The following is an 11,076-nucleotide window of genomic DNA, read 5'->3' on the forward strand; positions in this document are numbered from 1 at the left end:
TGACCCCGACCGAGAGGAACTACGCCGCGGTAGAAAAAGAGGCCCTGGCCGTCAAGTGGGCAGTCCTAGAGCTGCGCTACTACCTCCTTGGCCGGAAGTTCACCCTGGTCACGGACCACGCACCCCTTCAGTGGATGGCCTGCGCCAAGGATACCAATGCCAGGGTGACCCGATGGTTCCTCGCGCTCCAGGACTTCCACTTCGAGGTACGCTAACTCGCCCTCTCATTTCTCCCACAGACAGCAGCGTGTGACCGACAAGCCCCACAGGAGCACTTCACGGACCCTCTGCACTGGGAAGACGGAAGAGAGCACTCACGGCACCGGAGCACATACCTTGACCTTTCTCCCGACCACCCACCTCACCAATAAATCCACCCTCCGGGGTATTGATTAAGATTTCCTTGTCGTGTGATTCTTCACCCCGTTACAATATATAAAAAATGTTTGGAAACTCAAAATACATGAAATTTTATATACGCATATTTACAGTGTCTATGTATGCAGATTGGAAAATGGATGGATACATTCATACTGAAATATATCCAAATGAATTGGAATCAAATTAAAAGTTAATCAAATTAAGAGCTTCTGAATCAAATAAAAATTCTGCATCAATACCCAGCCCTACTTGGTTTGAATGCACAAGATTGAGATTTTAAAGCTACAGCGGAGATGAAGAAGCTTCAGAAGACTTCAATTGCAGGGCATGAAACATATGGACTACTTTAATGATGCTTTGTGGGGCTTTTTTCATCATTTTTGCAGCTTGACAAGTGCAGTCTCCAATCATCCTGTTGTATTGGAAAAAAGCATCTGCTTTTGAGTTCCTCAAAAGAAAGAAAGTCACACAGGTTGGAAATGGCATGAGGGCAAGTACACGGTGACAGTATTTTCAATAGTTACAATAAAAGTGATTTAATTACACAAAACAATAAACTGTCATAATAAATGCTGACTGTCTCACCCAGACTATCGAAATGCTCTCTCAAGCTGGTAATGTCTAAATGAAAGTACCCAAACAGCACACAACGTGACAGCTGTAATTAAAGTAAATCTAACAAGCTAAATGATGGCTCAATGTCTATGTATGCATGTGTTTATTTGTCCGTTAGTGTGTGGGTATGTATGGCACTTGAGTGGGCTCCCAGGACCCGGTCTAAATCCTGCAGCAGCCCTGGATGAGTGGAGCAGCTGGCCAAGGGGTTTGTCACGGTGTGCTGGGCTTCAAACAAGCACAGCCATCTGGATCTCCTCCACCCTGAACTCTATCACACGCCTGCACAGGGGTGAGAACAAGGGTGTATTACTATCATAGAAACGAGAGTGCTTCCTCCATACTTAGAGAAGCCACATGAGGACGATTATGGGTATCCATCACCAGAGGTTTGTTTCTCTATTGAGAGTGTGTTATTTTCCATGGCAGATAACAGAAGAATACAGCTAAGTAGTCTTAAACGTCTCAGGCTATTTGATGAGAGCACAGCAGCAACCTTTTGTAGTGATTAAGAACGTAGATCCTTTTTTTTTCTTAAGAATGGCAGCCGAAAAATGTCCCAAACAAGAGGAGCTTGGCACATGTGATGGATGGTGTTAGAAGCACATAGCATCTCTGAAAAGATCATACATCCCCATGGGCTCGCCAACGGAACGGAACGTCGAGCCCACACAGACCACAAAGAGTGAGAATGCGTAAATTAGACATCTGAATGGTTGCAAAAGACCCGCGCTTGAACAACTGCCCACATGCGGGCTCACATGCATATGCATATGCATGCGGGGCGAGATGTTCAGTCAGTGACATTCAGAGATCCAGGCAGATTGTTTACGATTACGCTGAAAGGTTCTCTGCACCCCCAGCCTGCCTGTGTCTCCATCCTGAGTGGATGTGTAATTGATTTTTGCTAGGCTTGTCGCTGTTGTTTAAGAAGTGATAAATGTTGGATCAGGCGTCCTGCATTATACGCGCTCTGGAGAGTGTCAACTCCTCTATAACTCTTCTGTCTGTGTGAGGAAGCCTGAATGAACAGATTTAATGGCTTCTCTATTTTTGCCATAGTAAATTACACTCCAGCACATGAGAAGGATTGTCCCCTCTGCTGCTGATACTTTACTGCCGATAATAACTGAAACAATCCCTTAGGGAGAATGAATATTGGTCTGAAAGATGTGACTGACACCGCTTTTCAAAACAGATTAACGTGCGGTTAACATCAAGAGGATTTAGGGAATAAGAACTTGCCAATCAAACGCACATATTTTGACCTGAAATTGGCTCTCATAGTGGTAGTATCTTAACGTGATGCCCGATGTTGTTAGTTCTGCTTCGATGTATAGGGAAGATGTTATCTAAAGACACGGAGTGTAACGATGCCAACTATTTCATTTTCAAGCTTTAAAGGGATTACTCTGACAGAATGTATTCACCCTCATGTCATTCCAAACATGTACAATATTATTTTTTTCCCCCTGTGGAACACACCTAAGAAATATTTTTAGAGAGACTTTACACAGAAGCACAATAAAAGTAATTCATCGCCATAGGTGCCATATTTTATTTGAGATTTAAGATTATCAGATTTTACGGATAAAAGTTTGTTTTGCTCCAGACAACTTGTAGAATAGCACACAAGTCCTATGAACTAATTTCATAATATTGTTTTGTGCTTTTTTGTTCTTTGTAAGGAATGGCAGCTATTACGTAGTCATTACATAAGGGATAATGTATAGTGAGTCAATCATAACAGTAAAATAAAGGTGTTCTGGTCCCCAACATAAAGCAGAAAGGTTTATTTTGTTATAATGACCTGCTGGTTATTGCACTTATTACACAGCTTCAGTAACAAATAAATAAACATATGGACATCAAATATTGACTTGAGTTAAAGCTTAGTTTATTAGTAGAAACCACTGGGAGACAGAACACAAACACAGCTATGAAGGACATACACTACACAGATGGTAATATAGTATTGCCTTGGACAATGGTCATTGCAGAAATATTTTAACACTAAATGCCATAATTGACCAATCAAGTATTCCATTAATAAGAACTATAGAGAACATTAGTTCCCATTCCCTTTTTAGCGGCTTCCCAGAAGCATTTTTTCCAGTTGGAATTTTTTGTTAACGACTTATAAACCATAAACAGTACCAACAAGCTATGAGATAATTCACAACATTAAAAACCTTGATCTGAAGCAAAAGATTATTTGAAAATCGGACAAAAAGACTGACTGTACAAGACTGTACAGTATACTCAACAGCTTTAAGAACTACAATCCTGTGATGAATTGTGAATGACATAATTGAAATAAAAACTAGTAAATATGTACTACTAAATATGATGAGTATGTATGTATGTATGTATATATATATATATATATCATAAATACATTTCATTACACCAAATACACAAAATAATGTTCTTTTTAGCAGCATCATATGACCCCTTTAAAGGGTCAAACCTCACAATTTATTGCCCATTACAATAAGGCCATTAGTAGCTGTTCAACAATCACTGGCTTCTAACAATAATGGCTCTACTGTAGGCCTATACTTATACTGTTACTGTATGCTTCCAACACAAATATGTTATATAAGCACAGTACACACCTGTAAACACTGATTTTGAGAGTACATTTTCTAAATAAAACAACAAAATAATTTTTGTGAAAGACAGCTTATTTGGATGTTCAGCGGACCATCTAGAATTAAATTTAGCGAATTGACAAGTGCTTTGACTTCTTGACTAATTTCTGTCCAGCTGAGTGAAAAATTGACTTTGAAAATTGACAGATTGCATCTTTTGTCTTGTTCAATAGCATGCACTTGTTGACAAAAAGGTGACTATACACAGTATAGAAGGTAAATAGGTAAACTACATCTGACCTGTTGGAAACATGACAGAAAATAAATGGCTGTTCTCTCAAGTAATGTCAGAAAAAACTTTCACGTGTTCTGACAGTTACCACATTCTCCAAAACAAACACCACTGAATGCATACAAAAATAGTTATACACAACAGAAAAAGGGTTGTTTGGTTTACTGAAGAGCTAAGCTGCATGCTCGTCTCCCATATTAGCTGACATTTACATAGCATTATAGATTTTGGCAAGTGTGGGAAGTAGCTGTTTTCTGGGTGCAGAACTGGCGGTCTAATTAAGATAAAGTGCTCTTGATATTTAACAGAAAATCTTTCACACATTATAGTTATGGCTAACATCTACTTCACTATTACACACAATATTTCCAAGTCCGGTGGACTAACGGAGAAGAGTTCATTGAACAATGGCATTATAAGATCATTTGCTCAGGTTGTCTATGTTAAAACTATGTTGATGGCGCAGTGGAAGGTCATCACAGTTTTGCTAATGCTACCCACAATTCCATCTTACTGCATGCAGGTTATTTTCCTTCACTTGTATTTAAATGTACCAATAGCTTTCCTGTATTTAAAGGAACATCTCCCTGAGGGGTAAGATGATGTAGATTTTGTGTGACAGGGGCTGCTCAGCACTGCTTTTTTCTACTGAACACATCTGACTGTGAATCACGCAGAGCGATGTTTAGAGGTAAACGGGGAATTCGCACAAACATTTTCATTTCGGAAACAAATGATTATAATTTACCTATTTTAGTATGCAAAATGCAAATGGGGTATCAAAGACTCTTAAAGGGAGTAAATCCCTTGGAATCTGCTCTGCATAATGACAGTTATTTCTTTTTCCGTCGTTAATGGCAACGGCAGAGTAGCGTGTGATGTTTGAATATGCAAGGGAGCCACGATCAGAGATTATTTTGCGTATTTCTCTGCCGAGAGGCTTATCAACCGACAGAAACAGGGAGTCAAATAAGGCAGCGAGTGTGAGGCGTATGTACGTGGATGTGTGTGCGAGAGCCTGCAACAGGAATACAAATGAGACACAGCCTTGTTTAAATCTATACCGGTTAACGGTTCTCGCGTTCTGGCTTCCTGAAAGCTGAGCAGTCAGCAAACAGCTCAGTGCTAAAAACAACAACAATAAAATGCATCTCTTTCAACTGTAACATGAAGTGAGAGTTAATTACATATTCAAATCCTTCACATCTATCATCTTCATTGGATTCTAGCTGTATTTTGTTTGTTAAACAATCATTAGCTTAATTACGTGCAGATGCAGAGTAACCACTGTTTTATTGGGCTTGTTAGTTTAGTTCAGAGATTACAAACACAGCGTGTGGGTAATATGATACAAAAGACAGAAGCATGAAGATCCCTCAGTGTACGGAGGAGTAAAGAAACCTATTTGCTCTGATGTTTATGTCTGCGCTATTTTACTGAAGTATTTTCTCAAATTCCAGTTACATCAAAAGCTACATCACAGTTTAACGAGAGTGGTACTGCCATTTAAATGTCAGTATCTCTCACTATATAGTAGTTTTCTTCATCAAAAATGTTTTTGATTTTAATACTAAAAAGAAACACAACATACTGTTCTATTTTCCATTTATGAATACGCTGTAAGAAAAAATCTGCAGAACAAAGGAAAAGGTACTGTTACTTTTCTGCCAGGACATTATATGTTAAGTTTACAGAAGTTAGGTATATTTCCTTTAACTCTAAAACACAACACGTAATTCAAAATACACTAGCAAATATGGTAAATTCCTTCATATTAACAGTATTTTTGGGTCCTATTTTTACAGACTTTTACAGACAGAGAGAGAGAGAGAGAGAGAGAGAGTGTGTGTGTGTGTGTGCCTTCTATGATGGTAATTATTGTAATCTTCAGTGTTACATGATCCTTGAGAAATCATTGTAATATGCTGATTTGGTGCTGGTGTGTGTGTGTGTGTGTGTGTGTGTGTGTGTGTGTTTTTATATAAACACACACACACCAGCACGAAATCAGCATATTACAATGATTTCTCAAGGATCATGTAACACTGAAGACTACAATAATTACCATCATAAGGGTAAATTACATTTTTTAAATACATTAAAATAGAAAACTTTTAAACTGTAATAATAATTTTGTGTTATTTTACGGTGTACTTGTTACGTTACACATTTAAGTTCTGAGTAATATTAATTAACTACATACTATATGGTTAGGGTTAGGATGGGGGTTTGGTTTAGGGTTAGTTGCATGTAATTATGTATAATTTATTGTTATGTTAATACATGCATGTGTACATGCATTACCTAATTTTAAAATAATTTGAAATAATCATTTTAAATTGTAATATTATTTCCCAATATTTTACAGCCTTAGTGAGCATAAGAGACTTTTTTCAAAAATATCATAAAATATTACCGACCCAAAATCACAGATGTTTCTTTTAATTTTTGGTTAATATATTTGAAAGTCAATGTCTGTGTACCTTAAAGTTTTGGCTACAAAAAAAAGCAGTTTCAGAATATTTCCTCCGCTACTGTCCGGTTAAAAAAATTAAATAAATACAAATAAGACATATGTTGACCTTTTGTAACAAAATGCATCACTAGTGGGGCACAATATATGCAGTAAGTTGTTACAAAGGCAACTTGCCATTTAACAGCCCATTATAGGCTTTTCAGTAAAACATAAAAAAAAAAAGTATGAGAACCTTCTCAATTTAAATGTGAAAGAACAGTGCATAAGAAAATTTTTACATTTTGACATCTAAAAGAACCCCAAACTGCAGTAATGGCTCTCTTTCTTAATTCAACCCCATGTTGCTCACATCCACTCTGCCTGTCCGTTCCTTCTTTATGCCCTTAATCTCCAGTGTGCTGTGTGTTCGATAAGGAGAAGTGGCTTGGTGTGAAGAGACTGGCTCTGCTAAAAGGGAGAGGTTAATAAAGGGGCCATGCCTCCCCATCCATTCAGTGTCAAAGGCCCTCATCTGTGAGGAATGTCCAGCTAAGATGTTTTAGCTGAGAAAGCAACAGAGGGAGAGAGAGAGTGGGTTAAGAGAGAGGAAGAGATAAGAAATTTGGCCATCTTACCATTAACAAAATGAAAGTTTCCTAACACACCTCCTTCAGAGTCAAGATGTCCACATTGATCACAGTTTATTAGTTCAACAGTTTAATATACAATCTACATAATCTTCAAAGCTGCATATCACCCCCCCCCCAAAAAAAAACGACTGAAGAGGGAGGAAAAGTGTGCTATATGTGGTTCACTGCCTTTCAGAATCAGGACAAAGTGGCTAACAAATTAATCCAATGGAGTTGAGTGCAATATAAAATGTTCCTACATATTCAATGCAGTTTAAAGTGAATGAAGATAAATGAGCACATTTAACTTCTCATGTCTAGAGGTGCCTTTTGATTTATCATAGGATTTGACTGCAATTTAGATGTGACTGCGGATCAGCCAATCAGACAGGATTAGAATGAATCAACATGAAAAAAGACAAGCAGCACAATTTTTACATGCCTGCATCCACATATATGCACACAGCAATAAGTCAGCGCATCAGTTAGAAGCACACCTTGCCGCAGGTCGGAAGCCCAGAGGTCTTTATTATAGAGTGTGCTCATCATTACCATAACAACTGTATTACTAGAATAATCCTCTCCAGGCACAGACACGAACAGCTTTTCATAATCCCACTAGGCTTGACGTATCTACTAGTGCTACTCCAAACTCCAAGTTTTCCCTCTCTTAATGAACCTGCCTGTTATTGAGCGAAAAATAATAATAATAATAATAATAATTTACAATACATTTTTCCCCTTTAATTCTCCAGAAGTGTTTAACTTTTTTGTTTTATGTTCCAGAAGGCATGCTGAAGTACTTTAACACACAGTATGAGTATCACGACGCCGTACCAGACCAGTAAACAAACCCAATACAGTGAACCAGGGTTATTTTAGTTAAACTAAAACTATAAAAAATTATTCAAATAAAATAAAATAAGCCTTACAGTGACAGTCCTCCTCATTTGTTCATCATCAAAGAAGATATTTTGAAGAATGTTGGTAATCAAAACAGGTGTCGGTCCCCATTGACTTCCACAATATAGAAATAAAATACTACAGAAGTCCAAGGAGTCTGCTTTGGTTACCAAAATTTTTCAAAATATCTTATTTTACATTCCACAGAAGAAAGGTTTAGGAACTATCGCTTTAACTTAAAAAAAAAAAAAGTTAACACTTTAGATTAGGGAACACATTAACTATTAAGAGTTTTCCTTTAATAAACTCCATATCACTGCTTATAGATAGTAAGTAAGTTAGTTGTTGTAGTAACTATGTTTAGGAATGGGGTAGGATAGCCTGTGTGTCCAACAAAGCGTTTTTTCCCCCCTAAGGCTAGAGCATTTTTTCAATGAGCATTTATTTCATACTGAGTGCTGCACACTTGGTGTTTTTTTTCTCGGCACCAAGAGTTGAAGAATGTTCAAGCACTCATCACTTTTTAGTCAGCTAACCAATCACAGTGGAGGAGGGGCGGGACAAATTCCACCCCGACCAACCAGCACATCCTGCTTGTACAACAGCAACAGACAACAACAAGAAGCACAACAACGGAACAAAATCTTTGAAAAAAATGGCCAGAGCAAGTATTTTATATTGTTGACATTTTTATATTCAGAAATAAACTATCTGTGAAATCAGATACTAGTAACACTTCTGCAGATATTCTGTATCATAGCAGCCAAAGCAAAAAAAAAAAAAGGCCTGTGCCGCAGAGGCACTCTTAAGTGCTCACAGCTAGGCGTTTTCAGCAGCCTGGCGTTTTCAGCAGGGCAAACATGCTTTGGTGGACACACGGCCTAAGTGGTCTAGTATATGGTCATGCAGAATAAGGCATCAATATGTGCTTTATAAGTACTAATAAACAGCCAATATGCTAGAAATATCCATGCTAGTTAATAGTGAATAGTGTTCCCTAATCTAAAGTGTTACCAAAACTTTAACTAAAATTAAAGTGAAAACAGAAAATATAAAAATAAAAACTAATTCAAAATATCTACAAAAACTACAACAGATCTCAATCATTTTAAAATAACACTGTTGCAAACTGCCTGCAGACATATCCAGAGCTCTTCTCTAAATGACCGACATTTTTTAATAAACACTTGTTATACTGTATACGTCTGTCTTAATTAACCATAAAAACAGCCTTGGAATCGCTTCCAATGAATGGCAGGCGGCGAACGGGCTCGTGGGGGAGATCAACAAATGAGAATCTAATGAAAGTGTGAGCTGCCTGCCATTCTTCAGCCTGGGGACAAAAGCACAAAAGCCCCGAATGCAGCAGGAGTTAGAATGCAACAGTGCAGAGTATTTACTTCAAAAAGCTTAATTAGGTCCAAACTCAGTCAGCCACCACGGTAGAGCTGCTACCAAGGGAATGGAGCCTACGCCTGTGCGATTTCTTCCCGAGCAGAAGGAACCAAACACCCCACAATAACACTGATGAAAAAAATGCCTCACCCTGATTGGACAAGTGACATCACAAAGACGTAGGAATGACATCAGTGAGAGTTACTGTAAAGGATGCAGCGTTTTAAAAGCTGTAAGGATGGACTTTCTGACGAAGTGAGGCTGCTCACTGTGTAAAAGTTGGATTCCAAGGGAACTGTGGGTAGAGGAGGACAGATTAGCATAGCGAACACTGCGATGCCCTCTACTTTTCATCCTGCACCTATCCTCCTGGACCTGGACTCTATTAATCACATTTAGTTAGATGACTTCCCCAGAGCATCTCCATCCCAGGAGGTTACGAGCATGAGAGCAAAGGTGGCAATCTACATTAGACCAGGGAGAGTGTAATTATAACCTAATGATAGCATTTATACAAAATGGAGCATTATGGAAAAGATTGCCGTGAATGGAAAGAGTCAGTATCTTTGTTAGTATGACATTAGCAGATTTATTTTTATATTATTTAATTAGATATTCTTAGGGGGAAATTATTAATATTTAACCAACTTTTGCACACAATCAAATGCAGAATAAAAGTGTGAAAATAGAGGAAATTCTTCCCATAAGCCCCCATTCCCCCACCACCACCTCGGCTCTACTAGAAGAGAGGATCAGGTGGTGGGCTTCCCGTTGAGAGACAGACCCATATGGTGCAACACATCAAGCCCACAGACAAACATAACCTACAAAACATGTGGGTGTACAAGGATACGAACATTTCTAGAAAAGACCAACTGTGCCATCGGCATAGATTTGAGGGACAGTAGGACATGACCCTCTCGAAAAATCCTATATTTGTACCTTAGGACTTTTGAATAACTCTGAATGTATATCCCACAGCCAGATGTTTCCTTTGACTTTAAGGTTAAATACTTGGTATATCTCAATGCATCTGTATATCCATCACTGATTGTATTGTTCCAGATGTACAGTGTTACTTATTTCAATTAAAATATTGTTACTACAACACACTGACTCTTCCAGTCATTACTGGACATTTCAATTAATGAAGAATTAATGATATATAGGACAGATTTCCATTTGAATGTCATTTTTTTTAGAATTGTTATTAGTATTAGTAGTACAGTTGGGATACTCTGAATGAACTTGGACTTGACACAAACTCGGGTAAATATGTCTTCAAACTTGACAAGGACTCTGATATTTTGAACTCAGTATTTCATCTAAGTACAGTCGAGTTCACGTTATGTGTAACACCAAAATTAAAAAAATAAGTAACAACATAAAATTAAGATAACAAGACAATAATAAATGTCTCCCTCAAACTCACTTGGTTAAGGACTCAACTCGTACTCAACAAGGTACTCAACACTAAGTAGCATTAGAAATAATAATAACATAATTATTATTTTATAATTATGTATTTAAAGGGGTCATATGATGTTGCTAAAAGAACATTATTTTGTGTATTTGGTGTAATGAAATGTGTTTATGTGGTTTAAGGTTCAAAAAACACATTATTTTCCACATACTGTACATTATTGTTTCTCCTCTATGCCGCTTTCGCAACGAAACACACAGCGTCTTCACAACATAGCGGCAGCAACAATAAAGTTATGCCTTCTTTCTTTTCGTGAACATTTGGGCGGTGTTAAGCAAATCTTCCCACACAGTGACGTAGACATGTGGGGGCGTGTTTAAACGAGGCGT

General features: G+C 37.9%; 1 long non-coding RNA gene across 1 annotated transcript in view; it reads left to right on the top strand.

The window, feature by feature from the left end:
• Nucleotides 1-3,881: 3,881 nt before the first annotated feature.
• LOC107673641 (uncharacterized) overlaps nucleotides 3,882-11,076 on the top strand; it is a 23,425-nt gene continuing 16,230 nt past the window's right edge. The window contains exons 1-2 of the long non-coding RNA XR_001632421.1: nucleotides 3,882-3,892; nucleotides 4,349-4,354. This is a non-coding gene — a long non-coding RNA (uncharacterized LOC107673641). The remainder of the gene's footprint in view (nucleotides 3,893-4,348; nucleotides 4,355-11,076) is intronic.

Source organism: Sinocyclocheilus anshuiensis, unplaced genomic scaffold (assembly GCF_001515605.1).
Source record: "Sinocyclocheilus anshuiensis isolate Anshui unplaced genomic scaffold, SAMN03320099.WGS_v1.1 scaffold712, whole genome shotgun sequence".
NCBI lineage: Eukaryota > Metazoa > Chordata > Actinopteri > Cypriniformes > Cyprinidae > Sinocyclocheilus > Sinocyclocheilus anshuiensis.